We start from the raw sequence: 20,967 nt of genomic DNA, 5'->3' as shown, positions 1-20,967 counted from the left end.
GGATGGCAAGACAAAGGGCAAGGTATGCAGGACGTAAGAATTGGAAAATTATTTGCTGAGAACATATATGTGGATGTACTTGATTGAGACAATGCACAGTGTATTTTGGATGGAAAATTCATTTGTGTGTTGTGATGGTGTAAAGTGAATTAATAAATAAAATAAATAAATAAAAAGTGGACTTCAACGAAATCTGTGAATTTCTACATTTTTCAAAACTGAGCAAAATTTAATAGACTGTTAAAAGAAGGATTGTATTATTATCTTTGAATTCAGCTAAGGCCCTGAAGCCAAAGAGTCTTACTAGACATATTTCTGCAGAATTTTATAAAAAATGACCAAACTAGTTCTTCAAATATTAATTTCCATCGGTCACATTTTTTTTTCTTTTAGCTATAGGGTGCAAGTGCTCACCAGAAAGACAGAGAGAGACAGAGAGACAGAAAGCGAGAAATCACCCCCCAGGAAGGATGTCCACACTGCAATCCCTTCTCCATTCTCCCCTCTCGGGATCTTGGGCATGCACACACACGCACCCAGTGTGAGTTTAAGCCACCAGGTCCAGGACTCAAACCACAGTCTACTACATGGGAGTCCAGTGACATAGCCATTACGCTAACAGCTGGTCCCCCATCAGTCACCTTTAGGCAATTGAAAAGAAGGCTATACATTCACTGATGAGGAGCTTCGAAAGAGATTTAATGGAATAGAAGGGCCTTGACTCTTTTTTTTTTTTTTAAGAGATTTTTGCTGTAGGGTGCACATACTCACCAGAGATAAATATATAGAAAAAGTAAGAACTTACCCCGAAGGGGGTATGGCCACACAACAATCCCTTCTCCTCCATTCTCCTCTTGAGATATTGGGCACACATGCATGAGCACCCAGCATGACTTTCAAGCTGATGGGTCCAGGACTCAAACCATGGTCGGCCATGTGGGAGTCCAGCAACCTAACCATTACACCATCTGCTGGTCCCAGATTTGACTTTCTCCCTCTCTCTCCCTATGACGAGATGCTTCCCACTCATTGCCAAGCCAAGCCAGGAAGTTCCAAGCAAATCAGGCAAAAGGACAAGGGGTACTTACAAGAGAGGAAATTGGCATTTCACTTCCTGGCTGGATGTTTACAAAGCCCTGACATCGCAGGCTCTGGTGCCGTTAGAAGGCTACAAAGAAGAGCAACAAGAGTCCTTGAGAGAGTCGAGGACGCCTACAGGATTTTTGACATCTGTGCTTGGTTTCTGCCCATCTCAAAAACTCCAAAGGCAGCAGACTGGCCAGAGCAGCATGTAATTACAGGAGAGAGGGGTGAGAAGATGGCTAAGCTTTGGGCACAGAAAAGAAGCATGGTGTTTTTCCATGAATCTTATGTAAGATCCTGAAGAGAGTAGAGTAGCATGCATGGACCATCTCAAAGAGACCCTGACCAAGAGATCCACTTCCTGAAGCAAGGGGTCCCCAACAGGAAGAGACTATGAAGAATGAAGCCCTGGGGCCGGCAATTGGCATGGTGGTTAAAGGCACTGGACTCCCACATGGCCGACCACAGTTCAAGTCTTGGACCTGGTGGCTTGCTTTCTCACTTCCTCTCTCTCTCTGTCTCTCTCTGATCACACTGGAAAATAATAATGATAATAATAATAATAAAGTTAAAATAAAATAATTCTTTAAAAAAAAAAAAAGAATTAAGCCCTGAACCTGTAGAGCAGAAGCTGAGAGGAGGGGCCAGCAGGTGGTATGGTGGTTGAGACGCTGGACTCCCACATAGTTGATCACAGTACAATAATAAATAAAGTACATAATTCTCTAAAAAAGTTTGTTTTTATTTTTCTGACTTTAAAAATGTTATTTTTTTCCTTACGTTCAATATCGACTGCAATCTCTTAACAAGCCGGAAGTAATTTAACGTTCTCGATGAACGAGATAGCAGTTTTCAACAAGCGAATCAGCCGTGGGGGGCACGTTTGGTGGTGGCAAGTGCAGGTCGTTTTCTCCGGAAGATTTCTCTTCTTTTTTTGTTTTTGCTATAGGGCGTGTGCGCTCCCCAGAGAGAGAGAGAAAGAGAAAGAGAGAGAGAGGGAGAAGCAGAGAATGAGAATGAGAAAGACCCCTGGGGGATGAACGTTAACCTCCCGGGACACGCGGCACGCGCGCCTGGCGTCTTCTCAAGCCCTGGGATCCTAAAAAAGTTTGTTTTTAAAGCTGAGAGAGGATTTCAAGAAGTAAGCTGGAGAGTGAGTAAAATCGTAAGAAGGCCTCATAACCCTATGAGTTCCTTAGATTGATGGAGGGAACATTGACCAGACAGAATCAACCAGGAAAGGGCAATATCAGCTAAAGGCAATTAAGTTTTGCTCCTCTTTCTCTAATCCATATACCAGACCCAGGCAAGAGGAATCAGAAAGCAAGAAAGAGATGAAAAATAGAAAAAATTCTGAAAGAACAACCATACTCTTCTTCCTCAGCATCAGTAGAGTAGTAAGAAGAGTTAAGTAAAGATTAGAACTACGTATGAGATTGGACCAAGTTCTTTAATGCCTGAAATGGGACTCTTCCTACAGCTGAGTGTGAGGTTTGGAAAATGAAGGGCTCTACTAGAGAAGTCAGCAAGATTGAGGAAGGGAGATTTACCATAGTGTGGTTGAAAGCAGTTGTGAAAGAAAAAGTCCTTTCCCATCTGTACCTCTCAGAATTTAGCCCTGAGCTAAACTCATTTTGTGAAGCAGTTACACAAATGGGGCAAAATGTTACTATTTAATAAAGCCTGATTGTGGGTGTAGCGGCCTGCCTTCAAGACAGTGCCAAAGATTTCCACCTACTGTTATTTACAAGCTTGTGGAGGCCCCAACCACACAAAGGGACGGAGGCTGGTTTGCGTTTGCAATAACATATGGTAGAAGTACAATGTTACTTCTGAAATTAGGTTATTAAAAAAGACTGTGGATGGGGCCAGGTGGTGGTGCAGCAGTAAAGCAACCCTCTGCAAGGCTGACTCACAGGGGAAGGTTCTAGACTGTGTGCTCATGATCCAGGGCTGACTGAGGCTGGGGGCGGATCAGGGCAGCTAGGTTCTGTTGGGGGTACTATCTCTTTGTCTCTCCGTCTCTGTCACTCCAGGAAAGAAGGAATAAGGAAAGAAAGAATTATTTGTATTTATTTAATGTCTACTGATACTTTTTTTAATCTAGGAAGAGATTTTCAACATTTGTAAATTACCTCTGTAGGGGCCAGTAGGTGGCGTGGTGGTTAAGGCACTGGACTCCCACATGGCTGCAAATTGAGTCCCAAATCTGGCAGCTTGCTTTCTCTTGCTTTCTCTTTCTCTCTCTTTCTCTCTCTGTCTCTGGTGAGCACACATGCCCTATTGCAAATTTTTAAAATAATAATAATAATCAAGAAAAGTAATTATTTAAAAGTAAAAAACAAAGTTACCTCTGTAATCTATTTTTCCATATACTTTGTGTGTGTGTGTGTGTGTGTGTGTGTGTGTGTGTGTATGGGGGGGGTTTGGATTCTTTTTCTAAATTTTTATTCCTGTATTTTTTAAATTTACATTTAATTACCGTATATCTTTACAACATACAACATGGAAGAAAGAAATTTTAAAAGACTGCTGCCACTTTCTCGCTCTCCTCTTGCTCTGGAAAAAGCATATCCACTGAAGATGCCCACACGTCAATAAACTGAGCCTATCGCCAACAGCACCCGAGAAACCTGCAACAATGTGAGTAATTTGAGAAAGAGATTCTCCAGCCCCAGTTGAGCTTGCCTTGGCTGCATTCTTGTGCCACACCCTGAGCCAGAACAACCAGCTAAGCCACTCTGGTTCTTGACCCTCAGAAACTGTGAAATCATAAATGTTTGCAACCTAAGCTGCTACAATTTTGAAGCAATTTGTCAGGCGGCAATAGATAACTAACATAGCAGGCATTTTTGATATATTACACTTTATGCTCTCCTCAATGTCTAAAATATCTCGTAATCATTTAAATATGTATCATAAACACTTTCCCCATGTTTATCATCTTAAAGCTAATGTAAAGGGAATTCTTAGGATGAGTACAAGATTGTCTAAGAGTATTTAGACAATCTCTCAGACTTGGATAAAAAATTTTTTTTAAGAATTATTTTATTGGGACCAGCATTTAGCATAATGGCTATGTCGCTGAACTCCCATGTAGTTGACTGCAGTTCGAGTCCCGGACCCAGTGGCTTAAACTCATGCTGGGCGCATGTGTGTGCGTACCCAAGATCCTAAGAGAAAAATGGAGGAGAAAGGATTGCGGCGTAGCCATCCCCCTGGGAGGTGATTTCTTGCTTTCTGTCTTTCTGTCTCTCTCTTTCTGGTGAGCACACACACCCTATAGCAAAAACCTCTCCTAAAAAAGAAAGAAAAAAGAATGATTTTATTTAACTTTATTTATTGTAATTTGACCAGACAGAGAGAGTGAGAAAGTAAACTGCCAGGTCCAGAACTTGAACCACAGTCAGCCATGTGGGAGTCCAGTGCCCTTAATCATCATGCCACCTGCTGCCCCTCCACCTGTTTTTTGTTAGTTTGCTATAGGGCACGAGTGCTCATTGGAGAAAGTGAGAGAGCACCCCTAGGGGATGACCTTGCCACAATCCTTTCTCCTCCATTCTTCTCACACCCAGCATGTTCCTCAGGCCACCAGCTCTAGGACTCAAACCACACAGTTGGCCACGTGGGATTCAGCCACCCCAACCACCGATGCCACCTGGCTGGCCCTGAAAATTCTTATATTCCTTTGTAGGTAGCCTCATACAATAAACCATGCTTTGCAAGTGGGAAATGTAGCTCATTAAATGAGTTGCTCTGAAATAAAATTATTAAAATAATGTACAGACTCAAAGGTCATTGGTAAAGGAAGCACACAGTGCCATACAAAAGCGTGGGAACATTGAACAGATACACAAGGTAGTTGCCAAAGACCAGAAAAGAACATTTCTGCAATGTTCCTTACGAACACTAGATGGTGGTAAAGTTTTATCATGCAATTATACTTCAATTAGTTTGACCATACTTAATATACTTCTAATGAACATAACTCAAAAGAGCCTTGCTGAATTCTCACTATTTTCTTAATATTTCTAAGAATTATCACTGAGTTGCTTATATTGATTTGTGTTCTAAGTCCATTTTTGAAAGGAAGCAGGTTAAATAAATGTATTTCTTAGTCAATGTATAAAAATTAATAGCTTAATAATTTTTAAAGAATTATTTTATTTTATTTATTTATTCCTTTATTTCAATTTGACCAAAAAGAGACACAGAGAGAGAGGGGGGAAAGTGAGAAAACAAGCCACCACGTCTGGGACTCAAACCATGGTCAGTCACGCAGGAGTGTCCAGTGCCTCAATCACCACACCACCAACTGGTCCCAATTGCTTAATAATTTTAAGATATAATAATTTTACACATTGCACTATTAACACTTACGCAGTTTTTCCTCATCTGAAATTTGGAATGATGTAAACAGAGGTAAGTCAGATTACTTTTGAAAACCTGGTAGACCCAACTAGGAAAGAACTGCAATAATTATAGTATGTTTCTCTTTCCTTCCCTTCAAATTAATCCCTATTACAAGAGGTTGTCTAGCTTAATAATTAAGAGCATAGACTTTGGAATCAGACTGTGTCAGCTTAAATCCTAGTTCTACTTTATACCATATCTCGGGATCTTCCTTATAAATGAGTCAGAAATAAATGAGTTTATGTAAAGCAGTAGGACACTCTGAAATGCTTGTTAATTATTAACCATTGTTATTAGTCTACATAAGATCTCCGTGTCTGAGGTACAACATTCTACAGAAATACATAGCAAAAACTGAAGTATAAAATCTGGGTCAATTTCCCAATGTCACATAGTCATCAGAACCAAAGTCCACAGATAAAAGTGACAAACAACCCCTCTTGGAATTGCCCTTTACTGTTGACATAGAAGGTATCCTTCCAGAAAAGAAGAAGAATCTAGAACTAGAACACAACCTTCCAAATTTCAAACCAAAGAACTTTCCACTGCACATGACAAATAATTCTTATTTATTGACTGAAGAAATTCCTGAAAAAGGCAAGTATTTGACAATCTTGGGTGCTAGTTAAACAGCAGATGAAATATGAAGAGACTGCTATGTGTCTTTATTATTCTGGTTATCTCCACCCTCTACCTCATGACAAGTCTGCCTTAATTTTGCCTCCAAGAAGGAATGATGTAAGAGAATTCAGAAAACAATAGTTTTAAAACCTTAGACCCAGGCAGTAAAACAAAAAGAAGGAAACCTAATGTGTTAGGACAGAGTTTCCTTTGCTCTCGAGACTCAGGAAGATTTCTCTGATGGTGAGGAAGATGGAGATTTGTAAGAAAAACCAAAGCTACCAGTGAGCTCCTGAAAAGGAGCCCTAAGTCTGATTCCACTTCTATCCTAAACTGAGCCCTTTGGTTGGGGTCAGAAAGCAGGATCCTAAAATGACCGGATATGTTTGGGAATATGCTGCCCTTCTCTAGGTGGAATCTGGGAAGAATATTCTGCTCCTCTCTAGGTGGATTCTGGGAACTGTAGGACTTCCTAGTTCCCTGTGTCCAGCGTGTACGGAAGTAGAAGGAAAATCTGTATGACGTCTGGGCAGATAGTCCCACAAGATCCCGCAGAGCTCCCAAAGCCAAGGAATGGTGTCAGAAATGCAGGATGAGCCCAGAGCAGAGCTCCTCATAGTGTAGTTGGGGAAGAAGCATTAGACTGTAACCAACACACACAGCATGGCTTGCACCCAGCACCTGTAAGCAACAAACTAGGGGAGCTTGTCTATCAGAAACAAGAGAGCTGCAACAGAGACTACCCAGGAAAGTGGTTGTACTCTTTAGGACTTTGGTCCAGCTGTTTTCAAAGAGACCAAGATAAGAGAGGCTTCAACAAGGTAAAGCACCCTTTTCGATCACACAGAAGTTCAAAGTCATGGTGGTACAGGGGCTAGAGTGGCTCTGCACCACCTGATCATGCGGGAGCCAAGTTCCATCTATCTCCTTGCTTCACTGCCCCTAAAAATGCTGCATCATGTCCTTGCAGAAACAAAGCTGGATCACAATCACCACATCTTCATTCCAGTCTGAAAGACAAAAAGGAATACACAAAGCTAAGGGCCAGTAGATTCTATTTAAAGGCCTGACCCAGAAGCTGACCTATCATCTCATTCACTGCCAACTGGCCAGCTCTTAGAACATGACCACTTAGCTGCAGAGAGGCTGGAAAGTACAATCACTAGGTGGGCAGCCTTGTGCCCAGGTGAAAATAAAGCACTTCTTTGGCTAAGGAAGTGAATGTGGGTATCTGTAGATAAGCAGGGATCTCTGCCACAGTCACTGTCATACAAAAGTCAGGGTTGACATGTCTACACCAGGCCTTCCAGTGCTTTAAAGTTACATAACATTGAATCTTAGAAGCAACTCTGGACAGGTTTTGGTGGGTAGAGAGCCTGAATTTTAGGAAAATTAGATTTCTTGCACTTAATGGAATGGAGGTATAAAATAGTAATTTATTCAACTATCAAAGAAATTTAAGTTACTTTTTTTATACCTTAGTTTGTGAACTGACATAATAGCTACTCTTAATTCATACTGAATATGCTCAGAAGAAATAAAGCCACAGTTTCTTTTAAAATTTTGACAAATTTTAATTTTGCAGTATTACAATATAGTAACAATTTCATAATAATAAAGACATTGTTAGATATGTTTTTAAATCTTCAGTATTCAACATAATTTTGTCACCTTTATTTGCTCATTTTATCTCCAAATTCCTATGCAATTCATCTCCAAAGTCCTTTCCCCAGATTAAAGCAGGCATGAGCAGTCAGCCTATAGCTGGCCAGTGCATATCAGACGGTTGAAACAAAGAATCTGCCCAGAGACAATGATGACAAACAAGCCAATCAGATCCTCTCTCTTGGGCAGCTGAACCAGAAATAGATTGAAGAGCATGTGACAGAGCTAATAAGAGAATGAAAAATTGAAAAAAAAAAAACAAAAACAAAAACAAAAAAAGTCACTGAATTAAACCATGAGTCAGCAGCTAAGATCACAAGGTGCTATGAATTGACTGTGTGCTGGGAGAAAGAAATCACATCAGTACTGGGGGTGCAGACAGACTCAGAATTACTGACGTGCTTCCCTACATATTCTACCCTCTCGCACAGCGAGTGAGGTCCAAGCCATGTGTCTAGTTCAGGCCAGCTGAAGGTGAGCAGAAGAGTCAAGAGTCACTTCCACATCAAGTGGATGAAAGCCAGCAGCCCCCTCCAGCTCTCCTGTCCCTTGTGCAATGACTTTGGGAGTATCAGAAATGGAGGCGTCTGGAGTCTCTGAGGGGAGAAGAATCTCTGCTCACTATCTCACTTTGTGAGAAAGAAGTACATTTTGGTTATATAAATCTCCTGGAATCTCAGAGTAGGTCTACTGTAGCAGACCTACTAATCTGGTGAATTATCCAGATTAATACAGTGACCAGAATGTTTTAGTGCATCCCATACTGTAATTATTCTAGTGATGATAATTACACAGTTGAAAGTTGCTGTTTGGGCGGGGGAGAGGGGGGACCTGCATTAAATCTGAAAGAGTTGTTTACAGCTAGGGTCAGACCTAGCCATGGCAGTGTCTATTCTGATTATGCCCATCCGTGGTTATTTGGTAAATATTTCATATATTGCCCTGCTGATAAGAAAACAAAAACAACAACAAAATGTATTCACTTGTGCCCTTCGATTTATAATGTAAGTGAAAGCTTGAACATATAAAATAGATTTTTAAATAAGTCAGTGTAGGAAGAGAAAGATTGCTTTTCCTTACCCATTGCTGAGTTCGTGACTGAGGTATCTATAACAAAAATCAGATTACTAAGAGGAACGCATGCAATTTGACTTCATGTAAGTTTTACATGAGATGGGCACCTATAGAAATGAAGACCCAAAGAAATGTTCGATTGTGAATAGTTGTGGTGAAGTATGAGTGGGTATGTTCTAAAGACAAACCAGGAGGCACTTAGCAAGGCCTGGTTGTTCAGAATCATCTCTATGTCCCTGTGTCTTCAGAGATGGGAATTCTCCTTTCTTCTGGGTAAAGGGCAGGCACCTCTCACACGAGGGTTCTATGACCTGCTTAGAGGGAAGATCAGAGAATTCTCTTACGCTCTGCGTCAAGGGAGAAAAGCAGCAGAGATCAGAGAGCACTTTCCGTTTTTGCTGTTTTCTGAAAGGGCAAGGTACCTTATGTTAGGTTAGCTGGTCCTGAACTTCATCATCAGAAACTATGCATTAGTGAATCAAATCCATGAGACTTATTACATTATATTTGTGAATCCAAATGATGGAAATATTAACTAAAATGCATATTACCATGTATCAATTTTTCTATTATATACTAAAATGATATTTTCATTCAATATCGCATCATCAGGAAAGTCATGACACATTTTTGCATAGAAAAATATATCATGACTTCACGAATGACCTAATATATTAATTATAATATAAAAAGGTATCTTTACTACAACATATAGAATAGAAATCTGAAGTTCTCAGGGCTAGCAGGTGGCATGGTAGTTAAGGGGCTGGACATTCCCACATGGCTGACCATGGTTCGAGTCCTGGACCTGGTGACGTGCTTTCTCACTTTCCTTCCCTCTCTCTCTCTTTCTTTGTCTCTCTCTGGTCAAATGAAAATAAATGAATAAATAAATAAAATTAAAATAAATAATTCTTAAAAAAAAAAAGAAGAAATCTGAAGTTCTACTCACTAAATACATATGCACTACATTGTAGTCTACTTTCCCCACAAGGCTAATGGCATGAAATCAATTTTTTTAACATGGGGGTAGAAATTATAAATTATTTTTAACCAATGAAAAGATAGAACCATTAACTCCCAGGCTATGACTTGATTTGGAAGCTGAACGTGGATCAAGTTATCTTTCTGAAACTTGCACTCCAGTATCGTATTTCTATATTGAAAAATATGATTGAACAACTTATTAAGCTTCCACCTTTCTTGTCTATAGTACTTTGCTACAATTTACAACACACTATTAAATACATAGGGAGCTGGATCCTACACGGCTGACCATGGTTTGCATCCTGACCCCAGCAGCTTGAAAACATGCCAGGCACATGTGTGTGCATGTCCAAAATCTTTACAAGACAGAGAAATGGAGGAAAAAGGATTGTGGGATGACCATACCCAATGGGGACAGAACGAATACTTTCTCTCTCTCTCTCTTTCTCTCTCTCTGGCAAGGGCATGTCCTCTGACAATTAAAAAGAAAAAAACACAAAGAAAAGAGGCACAGATTCTGAAAAGTTCTTTGATGGAGAGGACAGAAATTCTTACTTCCTTAAGGTCCACAAAGATTTGGAAAACTGACTTTCAAGTTGAATCCCACAGACCTATTTTGTACAACTAACAAAGTTTTTGTTTTTGACTATACAGTACTTTGCTCAACAGAGAGACATATAGAGAGGGAAAGTAAGAAATCACCCCTCAGAGGGGATGGTCAAGCCTCCTTTCCTTCTCTTCCATTCTCCTCTCAAGATTTTGAACACCAATGCATACATACCAGGGTATGATTTTTCAAGCCTCCAGGTCTGGGACTTGAACCACAATTAACCATGTGAGAGTCCAGCACCTTGGCCACTACACAACCTGCTGGGCTCCCAAAGATTTGTATTTTTTTTTTTTCAGAGAGATTTTTTGCTATAGGGCGCATGTGCTCACCAGAGAGAGAGACACAAAGAGACAGAAAGCAAGAAATCACCCCCAAGGGGAATGGTCACACCTCAATTCCCTCTCCTCCATTCTCTTCTTGGGACTTTGGGCATGCCATGTGAGTTTTAAGCCACTGGTCCAGAACTTGAACTGTGGTCGGCTATGTGGGAATCCAGCCATGTAACTGCCACACCATCTGCTAGTCCTCCCAAAGTTTTGTTTAATAGTTGCCTATATTTAATAATTTAGAACAGCAGATGGAGTAATGGTTACATCACTGGACCACTGGCCATGGCCGACCGTGGTTTGAGTCCCAGATCTGGTGGCGTGAAATTCACGTTGGGCCTATGTGCATGCCCCAAATCTCAAGAGGATAATGGAGAAGATGGGATTGCATTGTGGCTATCCCCCCAGGGGATGACTTCTCACTGTCTCTCCATCTCTCTCTGTCTTTCCAGCGAACACACAAGCCCTATAATAAAAAAAACTCTCAAAGAAAAATTTAAAAATAAAACTATTACAACATAAAAAAAAAAAAAACTGGCTCCCCAAGTGGGTTGTATTCCCAAGTGGCAACAACTGGCTTGAGATGAATCGAGGAAAGGCTACCTCTTTTTTTATTTTTTTGAAGAGGTTTTCACTGTAGGGCGTGTGCGCTCGCCAGACAGAGAGAGAGGGACAGAGAGACAGAAAGCGAGAAATCACCCCCCAGGGGGGATGGCCACACAGCAATCCCTTCTCCTCTGTTCTTCTCTCGGGATCTTGGGCATGCATGCACATATGCCTGGCGTGAGTTTTAAGCCACCCGGTCCGGGACGCAAACCGTGGTCGACTACGTGGGAGTCCAGCGACATAGCCATTACGCTAATTGCTGGTCCCAAGGCTACCTCTTTTTTGAGAGCTCTTCTCTCCAATTCTCTATCCTCACTATTTTCTAATACTCCCCCAAACTGAGAAACAAGGCCAGTTACCATTCATCATGTTCCACTGGGCCCTCTTTTCCTATAATGTCACCCCACGACTCATAGGGTCTATGGGAAAAGAGGTCAGGTGACCCCAGGAATGGCGAAGATGCATGACTCATAGATGAAGCTTAGGGCATTTGCTAGAAATCTATGCAGCTGAGTTTGGAGAGAACTGAGGGTAAAGATAGAAAAGATCTTCAAAGATCATATCATTCAAACTCTTTATTGTATAGGAGAAGAAATTGAGACCCCAGAAGGGTAAGTGACTTGTATCCTGTCACACCATGAATTTACAGCAAAGCCAACCCCGGAGCCCAGGTCTCCCAACTCCAGGCTCCTTCCACAGTAATAACAGAAATAGGGAAAAGCAGCAACCGCAGAGAAAGGAAGGAGAGTAGGGACACACTCTCCCTCCGCCTCCCCCGCTCCCTCGGGCTGTGGCAGGCAGCCAACTGGAGCTTGCTGCATATTTAATTTAAACCTTTGTCTGCCCTGGCAAGGACAAAGTACAATCTGTTTTATGTAAAAAGTCTTCCCTGAGGAAAGCCTCAGCCTCCAGCTGCGAAACTGATTGATGTTCTTAAAGTCCCCAGGAACCTCTGCTGGGATCCGAGGTTTCCAAAAAAAGAGTTTGTGAAAAGGGAAGCACTGAAAACAAAAATTTTTTCCCTTTATTGTGTTTCTCTCAATCTGGGAGAATTAGACTGAAACCAGAGGGAGAAAGATGCAAATAAGCGCTATATTTTAAAAGCAGATTTCAGTCCCATCTGGGAGGGGTTTGGGATGGCAAGCTGCTGGGGGAGGGAGACCGGAGACTTGTCTAGAAGCTTTGTCTAGAAGCTTTATTTGCATAGCAAGCACTCTGCTTGTACTTCCAATCAATAAAGATACCAAAATGTTCTAAAGATGCTTTACTCACATTTGATGGAAGGCATCGATATCAAAGTATGTCATTAGTTATGTTTAAAATGGAGTGTTCGTAAAATGTTCTAATAGAGATTAAAGGCTATCTTATCTTGAGAATTTTGTGGGTATTCTGATATCCTACTTCAGGGGCCCTGATTTTGGGTGACACTTCAGGTGAAACCAAGGCCATAGGTGAAATCTGGTCCTGGAGTTACCTCTGAGTGTTCCTGAATTGGCTAGGGTGTGTGTTTGGGGGGAAGCGGGGGTCCTACGTTCTCCTCCCTTCATCAGCTTAGGGCCCAATGTACTGAGAGCAACACTTTGGGTGTTCCCAGGACACCCAAAGAGGGTAAAGCCGCGAGGGATGTTCTAAGAGTGACTGCAGATTAACCCTGGAGGCTGCCCTTCCCACTGGACCTGAGCCCTGCTGGGGCAGGCTGTGTGTCAGGAGAGAAGAGGGCGTGGGTTAGGGTGCAAGGACCTGCCTTGACCCTGACTCAGAGGCCAAACTTCAACTTGGAGCCAGAACAAAGCAATTGCCGGTCAGGGCTAAGGAGCTCAAGCCAGTCTTGGGATGGAGCCAGGACCCAGAAATCATTGCCGTGAGCCACCAGCTGGCTCTGGTCCCAGGAACATGTGCAGCTGCTGCACAGGCCAGACCGGGCCTGCAGACTGTCGCCGTGCCAACCCCTCCATTAGGCCTCCCAGGCTCTGCCCTCATCAGGCTCACACCCAATGCCCCGTGTACTTTGGCATCAGCCTGCCTTTAGGTGTGTCCTGGGATGACTGAGTAAACCTGCAGGAAAAAAAAGCATGCGACTGCTGGCTCTTATCTTCCTGGACATTACACTGTTGTGCTAGGGCTTCGCAGAGGTCAGGGTGTAGAGTTCCCAATCTCCTCTGAAGTCTGCTGGTCTGATGAAAATGAAGGAATGAACTATTTCCCTTAACTCTGTGTGGTCTAATTTCAGTGCCTGTCATTAGTACTCAAACAAGAACCACACAGGCGCCATGGCTACGGAAACAGAAACGCCTCCCCCTGTGTCCCAAGGATGGGGGCGCCAAATCGATGAATGGCCACATTCACAGCTGTTTCTACAAGTGCTTCCTAGTATCTTGGCATTAAGCTTCAGTAATAAAGTTAACAGCAATATAATCATACTGAGAAAGGTCAAAAGAGGGGAAATCCTTATTTTCAAAAAATTGCATTCTGTTCCTTCTCTCTACTATATCACGTCTGCCTCAGTAGATGCTCTCCAAGGCAACTGATCCCACTGACCCTCTGGAAACTTGTTTTAAGAGATCAGGCTTCTCTGTCCCAAACTTTGTTTTCTCCCAAGCTTGTTAGGTCTTCTCCAGCTTGGGCACACATGTCAACATTTTCACAGGCAGCATCTAGTCCATCTTTAAACCCTCTGATAACCAGGGAAAGGCCTGTACAACTTCTCAGTAAGCCTTGGCCCTAAGGCATGATCCCTGTTACAGAATAAAGGGCAAGATGCCACCGTGGGGCCAGCAGGCTCAGTCCCATGGAGAGCAGCCCAGTAGGGCTTATGCTACAAGGACAAGTAAGACAAGGTCTTACTCAGGAAACTGGTAATCTAGGGGAGGCCGTTGGGTATGTTGCTTAACAAGGTGATAAGTGAATGCTAGCAGTGTGAACCTCGTGCTATGGGAACTCAAAGGAAGCCATAATTAATTATGCGGGGTAAGGAGATTAAAGATCTGGGATGGTTTCCCAGAGAGAATAACAGTTGAGCTGAAACTTAAAGGATGAGCAGGCTTTGATCATAAGGAAAGTCAGTGAGCTGGGTGCACAGGAAGAGCTGCATTCCAGGAAGAGGCACAGTGCAGACGTCTTCCAGACACTGGGAAGTGATGAGACATGAAAAGTTTGGAGCAGAGCAGGTCGTCTGGTGCAGAGGAGATTACAGTATAATGTGGGGGGTGACACAAGATAGGCTGGAGAGCGAGCTGGGCCAGATGGTGACTGTCTTAGAAAACCAACTCCTTGGACTTTATCCCGAAGGCAGTGGCAAAGCACGTGAAGAATGTTAAGCAACTGCCTGGGTCAAGGGTTTGGGTTAGTGTGCATGACAAACAAAATAGTCTGAAAATGACTCTGGAAGGTCACTTTGGGTGACTTGGACAAGCTAATTGGAGCAGGGCTTTCCCCCTTCTCCCACTGGGAAGGGCTGCCCCAAACTCAGTTTCTGCGGGACTGGCAGCCTCTTTCCTCCCCCCCTCTCACCAGATGAGCTGCAACTCCTCATTGGCTTCAGAGCTCCAGAGCTGGAAAGCTGGCTTTCCCAGACACCCTTGGAACATGTAACACTTAACTCAGATGGCCTGGTGTCCCAGTATCTGTTTGTACCCCCATAGCCAACTTGCTCTCACACTTTCCCAATGTGGAAAACAGCAAGGAAGTAGGAGTTGTCTCCTAGAACATGAACTGCTATATCCAAGTAGATCATTTTCCTTGGATTAATGAGAGGGTGGGAGATTGTAGACTGTTTCTCTTTCTGCTGGTTGACTTGCTTTGTAAATTTCTACAATAAAGCCTCTTCTAATTTCATTCCATAGGGTGTTATGGAATGTTTTCTGGTGCTAGAGCATTTTGATAATGGTGACCTATGAAGGCACCACATTGTACTGAAGTGAGATGAACTATGAATAGAATAAAACATTTCCCTAGAGTGAATTAAGACGCTTCATAATGTAAGAGAAAATCCAGCTAAAACTGGCTTTAAAATTGGGAAGAGTGGATTTATTTGTTCACAAAACTATTGGGGTGAGCATAGCATAGCTAATCCAGTGCTTTACTGATATTATCAATGGCCCATTTTAATCTCTCTGCTTCAACTTAACTAGTTTCAGTTTTATTCTGAGGCTGGTTCTCCTCATGGTCAGAAGAAGACTGCCAGTCACAATCAAATCTCAAACATTCACATCCAATGGCAAGGGAGGAAAGAGCCAGCATTCCAAGTCAGGGTCTCAAAACTGGATATGCTGAATATACATATCTCTGCTCACATTGTTTTATGTATTAACAAATATTTATTAAGTGCCTACTACATACTAACCACTATTCTAGATTCTGGAATATTGAAATAACATTGAATGTCTGATTAGCTTAAACCAATTGGTACCCATCCCTAGCGCGGGGAGTATGTTCCATTTTCCTTTAAGCACACAGACTGTGTAGGGATAGAAGTAGATACTTATATGAAAACATCTGTGCTATCAAAGAAAAGGGAAGGAGAAAATAGATACTAGTTAGGCATCCAAAAACATTTCTTTTTTTGAGAGGTTTTTGCCATAGGGCGCATGTGCTCGCCAGACAGAGAGAGAGAGACAGAGAGACAAAAAGCGAGAAATCATCCCCCAGTGGGGTTGGCCACACCGCAATCCCTTCTCCTCCGTTCTCCTCTTGGGATCTTGGGCATGCACACACACGCGACTGGCGTAAGTTTTAAGCCACCAGGTCCGGGATGCAAATCACAGTCGACAACATGGGAGTCCAGCGACATAGCCATTACGCTAACTGCTGGTCCCTCCAGAAACATCTCCAATGTCTTACTATTCAAAGTGTGGTTCACGGACTGACATCATTGGCATAACTTGGAAGGTTACTATAAATGCAGCATCTAAGACAGTGCCTCAGTTCTACTGTACCTAAATCTGCATTTAAAGAGATCTCCAGGTGATCCCTATGAATGCAGAACTTAGAGAAGCACTTATCATCAAAATAGACAAAAATATTGTTATGACTGGGGCTGGAAGGGGAGGAAGCTGTAGAACAAACCAAATGGTCTTTGCGGCAGATACAAGAATCTGCCACTCATAATGGTTCTCCCAGTGGGAATTGTGCAGCTAATCCCTCTGTTGGGGATAATTGTTCTGAGGGAGAGATATCTGCCCAGGAAGGCTGATTAACAGATCGTTCCTCTGAAAATTTGAAACATGATAGGTGTGAAATTGATATAGAAGTTATTGGAGCAGAGTTGCAAGTTGACACAACCCTAGAAGGTACAGAAATACCAACTCTTGGGGTCCTCAAAGTGCTCTGAGACTTGATATTAGGCAATTCTTTGACTCATCCATCGAATATCCTCTTTTTAGTTTACGTTAGACAAAAAAAGGGTTTGTATTATGTGCCATCTAAACACTCTCAAGCTATATAGCTTTGATTTTCTCAGTATAGTTACCTACTGATGAGGAGTGTTTGATGGGTCTTGAGGGGAGACAAGTTGATTCATTTCTCCAGATATGGCCTGAGATATTTTGGTTGCCTTTCTCCTCAGCCTCCACACTTGACCCCCAGCACAAGTCATGAACACTGACTTCATTCATAGGTGAAACAGACATAACAAAGGATTTTTGCAGTATTTTTTAAAAGTCTACATATTCTAATACATTTGTGGTTTCTTTTATTTATTTTTATTTTTTGGAGAGGTTTTTGCTATAGGTCGCATGTGCTTGCCAGAAAGACAGAGACAGACAGAGAGACAGAAAGCGAGAAATCAGACCCCAGGGAGGATGGCCATGCTACAATCCTTTCTCCTCCATTCTCCTCTCAGGATCTTGGGCATGCACGCACACGCGCCCAGCGTGAGTTTAAGCCACCAGGTCCAGGACTCAGACTGTGGTCAACTACATGGAAGTCCAGTAACATAGCCATTAGGCTAACTGCTGGTCCCTGTGGTTTCTTTTATAACAAATATCCCATTTTGAAGTCGGCTCTGTCTCACAGAAGTGAAATGCTACTAGAGAGAAGCTGGCTCCCACATGGTGACCATAGTTTGCAGCCCTGGCCTACATGGCTTTACACATGGTGGACAGCCACATGAGTGCATGGGCTAGAGGAAGAGGATGAAGGTGTGACCAGAATCCTCAGAGGGTGGTCCTCCCTCTCTCTCTGTCTCTGTCTCTTATTCTCACATGCATGTGCACATGTTCCATCATGAATATGGAAAAAGTTCCACTTTTGGTTTACTTTTTATATCTAAATTAAAATATCTTTTTAAAAAGATTTTTATTTATCATCATTATTACTTGTTTACCCAGAGAAAGAAAGAAAAAGAAAGCAAACTACCAGGTATGGGACTTGAACTGCAGTCAGCCATGTGGGAGTCCAATAACTTAACCATCTGGCACCTTCTGGCTCCTAAAGTATTTTTCTAGAAAGATCAATGTGTCCCCTTTAATCTGATCATCTATTGTTAACTATTTTCCCAAAGCAGCTGCCTTTTATAAATACAGCTACCAGATAATTAAATTGTTATGATACCAATTTTTTTCCTTTTCTATGCAAAATGTTTCCATCGAATGTTAGCTAATAGTTAGGCTGTTTGGAAATGAACAATCTTAATAGATGGGGACAACAATATGGGCATTTAAAGCTTAATTACTCCTTCAGGCTCACTGTGAGAAAACCAAGGCTTTATTAGTCTGATTCTGTATTCCTTGGAGTATTTAATCTTATTCTACAATGTTCTCCTTTTCTTCTTAAAAAAAAAAAAATCTTAATACAACAGAACAAGGAGGAGGTCAAATCTTATAAGGAACAAACATGACATCATACAGGGAAGTGAGTCACTGTGCATCACACTGGGAACCGAATCAGGACTAAACTGACTCATGTCTTTCTGGGCCAAGAACCAATTCTAGTTATATCATGCTGGAAAATGACTCATTTACTACCTTTATTAGCTCCCCTCAAGATCAAATCAACTGCAATTTGGAGTAGGTCTTATGCAACTCAAGTGGCTCTGCTTGAACCATTACGCTCTGCTGGTACACAGAGGGTTTCTATGTCTGAAACTAACTGGCCGTTTTGCCACAAGGACTTAAGCCTGGCCTTGCCAACAGCACATTGCACTTATCTGAGCTCACTAACCACATCTAAACATTAGCATATCCATAATCTTTACAGCTTCTACCCATAAGCATTTTTTTTTTTTTGATAATCAACTGGTCTATTGTAAATCAATCATTACTCATGTCATGATGACTGTTGTAGAAAATAATCTGAAAAAGCAACCACCTAGTTGGTGCTTCTGTCAACAGAAAGCCCAAGTACAACCACAGCCACGGCTCCTGTGCCTTGTAACCTCTGCAAGCAAACAAGCACAACGGAGAGCTGCACTGATAAAGCAATCCACTGATAACACAATCCACTTAAAGGCAGAAAAGAAGACAGGGAAAGTTAGAGCTCCCAAACTAGGAAGTAATTCCCAAAGCATCTTCAATAAGTTCCTGCCTAAGAAATATTAATATCATTAACACCTGAAAGTATAAAATGGATTACTTTGTAACGTATGCATTGATATTTAGCAGAATCATCCAAGTGGCTGATGGAGCCATGAATGGAGTCATTTCACACTCACTCATACAATTGGTCAGGACAGACACCTTTATAGAGGATGTTTAAAGTTTTTTCATAATCTCCTTCTCTCCACAGTCACCACTATTCCCTTTGGTCCTAACCAGATTTATTTCCTATTTCTTACTTGATCCTGGTAGGCATTTGAGTTTGCCATCCCCTAATAAGTAAAGTCCTAACTTTTTGTTTTTAGTAAGATACAATAGAAATAGAATAGAAAGAGAAAAGTTTAAAGTTTTTAATATAAAATTATAAAAGCTTATCTACATTGAAAGTTAGCCAGTCCTGGGATCAGCAGTAACCATAATGGCTATGTTGCTGGACCCCCACATAGCCAACCATGGTTCAAGTCCTGGACTCAGTGGCTTAAACTCACGCTGGGCGCATGTGCATGCGTGCCCAAGATCCTGAGAGGAGAATGGAGGAGAAAGGATTGTGGCGTGGCCATTCTCCCTGGGGGGTAATTTCTCGCTTTTTGTCTCTCTGTCTCTCTCTGACTTTCTGGTGAGTGCACGTGCCCTATAGCAAAAACCTCTCCAAAAAAAAAAGAAAGAAAGAAAGAAAGAAGGAAAGAACAAAAGTTAGCCAATCTTGTTTTTAATTTTTCAGTGATATCTTTTTTCACAGACCATGTATTTGGGCATTTTATCTGCACAAGACAGAACTCTAGGAGCTATATATGAAAGCATAAGGTATTGTCCTTGCCCTCAAGTTGTTCCTAATGTAATTGAATAGGCAGCTCACAAAAAGCATGTTCTTTCTTTAAAAGTCCTATATTTGGGGGCTGGCATGTGGCATGGTGGTTAAGGGTGCTGGACTCCCACATGGCTGACCACAGTCTGACTCCCAAACCTAGTGGCTTGCTTTTTTTTTTCTCTCTCTCTATTTAACATATACATATATATATATAATATACATATATATATACATATATATACATATGTGTGTGTTAAATATACATATATATGTTAAATAAAATAATTCATTTTTAAAAGCATTAAAATAAGGCTCAGAGACTTTACTCAAAACCACAGAAACTAGTGCTTATCTTTCCCAATCCATGGGCTTCTACATCTTGATCAAAAACTGCAATACCTAATATTTGAGTAACATTATGAGGTGGAATGTAAAGTTCTATAGAGCACTGTCTTTGTCTTATCCTTAGGAAATTTATACTCATACAATTGCAAAGACATTAAACAAATAACTTGAATATTGCTATATGGCTGCATGTGGTGAGCGACCCACAGTTGGAACAAAAATCCCACCATAGTGCTCAGAGATCATTTCCTGCGTGCATGTTTGGAGAAGGCCTGATTCTACCTTTGAGGCTTCAGCAACTCTTGTGCAGGCATCATCCTTGACTTATTCTAACCCTAAACCAGGGTTGTGAGCCAGCTGAAGAGTTGAGGTTTTCCCCAGTAAACCCACATAATTCTGACTAGTTATAATAGAGAAAGTTTAAGCAAGGAAGTAGTGGTGAGGGTAGTAGGGAAGTGAAAGAAAGCCAGAAAGCCCCCAAAACAAGGAGCTTAAGTATTCCAAGAGCCACAGGGAGCCTCTGGATAATCTTCAGATTCTGTGGTCCTGTCCACTTGGATTCCTAAATCCACGCTCAGATTTCACTAGTAATGGGGTTGAAAGGACTCAGGGTCTGACGGTGACCTTCGTGCACATGTACTGAACCTGTCAGCTCCATGATCCATTCCTCTCCTTGCCCTTTCCTGTGCATCCCCCTTTCCCCACCCCCATGCAGCTCCTATCTACAGCTCAGCAAGCGGGGAGCTCCCGCATCATTGGCTGCGGTCTGTGACTGGCCAATGGGAGGCACTGCTTTGAGATTGTGGGGGGATGGGGAGTTAGAAGAAACATGAAGCCACAGCTCTCTCCACCTCGGATGGGCTTCCTCTGTGTCTCCAATTACTGCTGGAGGGCCAG

The 20,967-nt window shown here is 42.0% G+C and overlaps 1 long non-coding RNA gene across 2 annotated transcripts in view; it reads left to right on the top strand.

The window, feature by feature from the left end:
* The first annotated feature begins 2,140 nt into the window (after window positions 1–2,140).
* Window positions 2,141–20,967, top strand: part of LOC106735458 (uncharacterized) — a 116,144-nt gene continuing 97,317 nt past the window's right edge. For both annotated transcript variants that reach the window (XR_001370781.1, XR_003550323.1), the window contains exons 1-2: window positions 2,141–2,236; window positions 3,596–3,726. This is a non-coding gene — a long non-coding RNA (uncharacterized LOC106735458). The remainder of the gene's footprint in view (window positions 2,237–3,595; window positions 3,727–20,967) is intronic.

This window comes from Tupaia chinensis, unplaced genomic scaffold (assembly GCF_000334495.1).
Source record: "Tupaia chinensis unplaced genomic scaffold, TupChi_1.0 Scaffold000399_1, whole genome shotgun sequence".
NCBI classification, from domain to species: Eukaryota; Metazoa; Chordata; class Mammalia; order Scandentia; family Tupaiidae; genus Tupaia; species Tupaia belangeri.
This window is presented reverse-complemented; position numbering and strand designations above follow the sequence as displayed.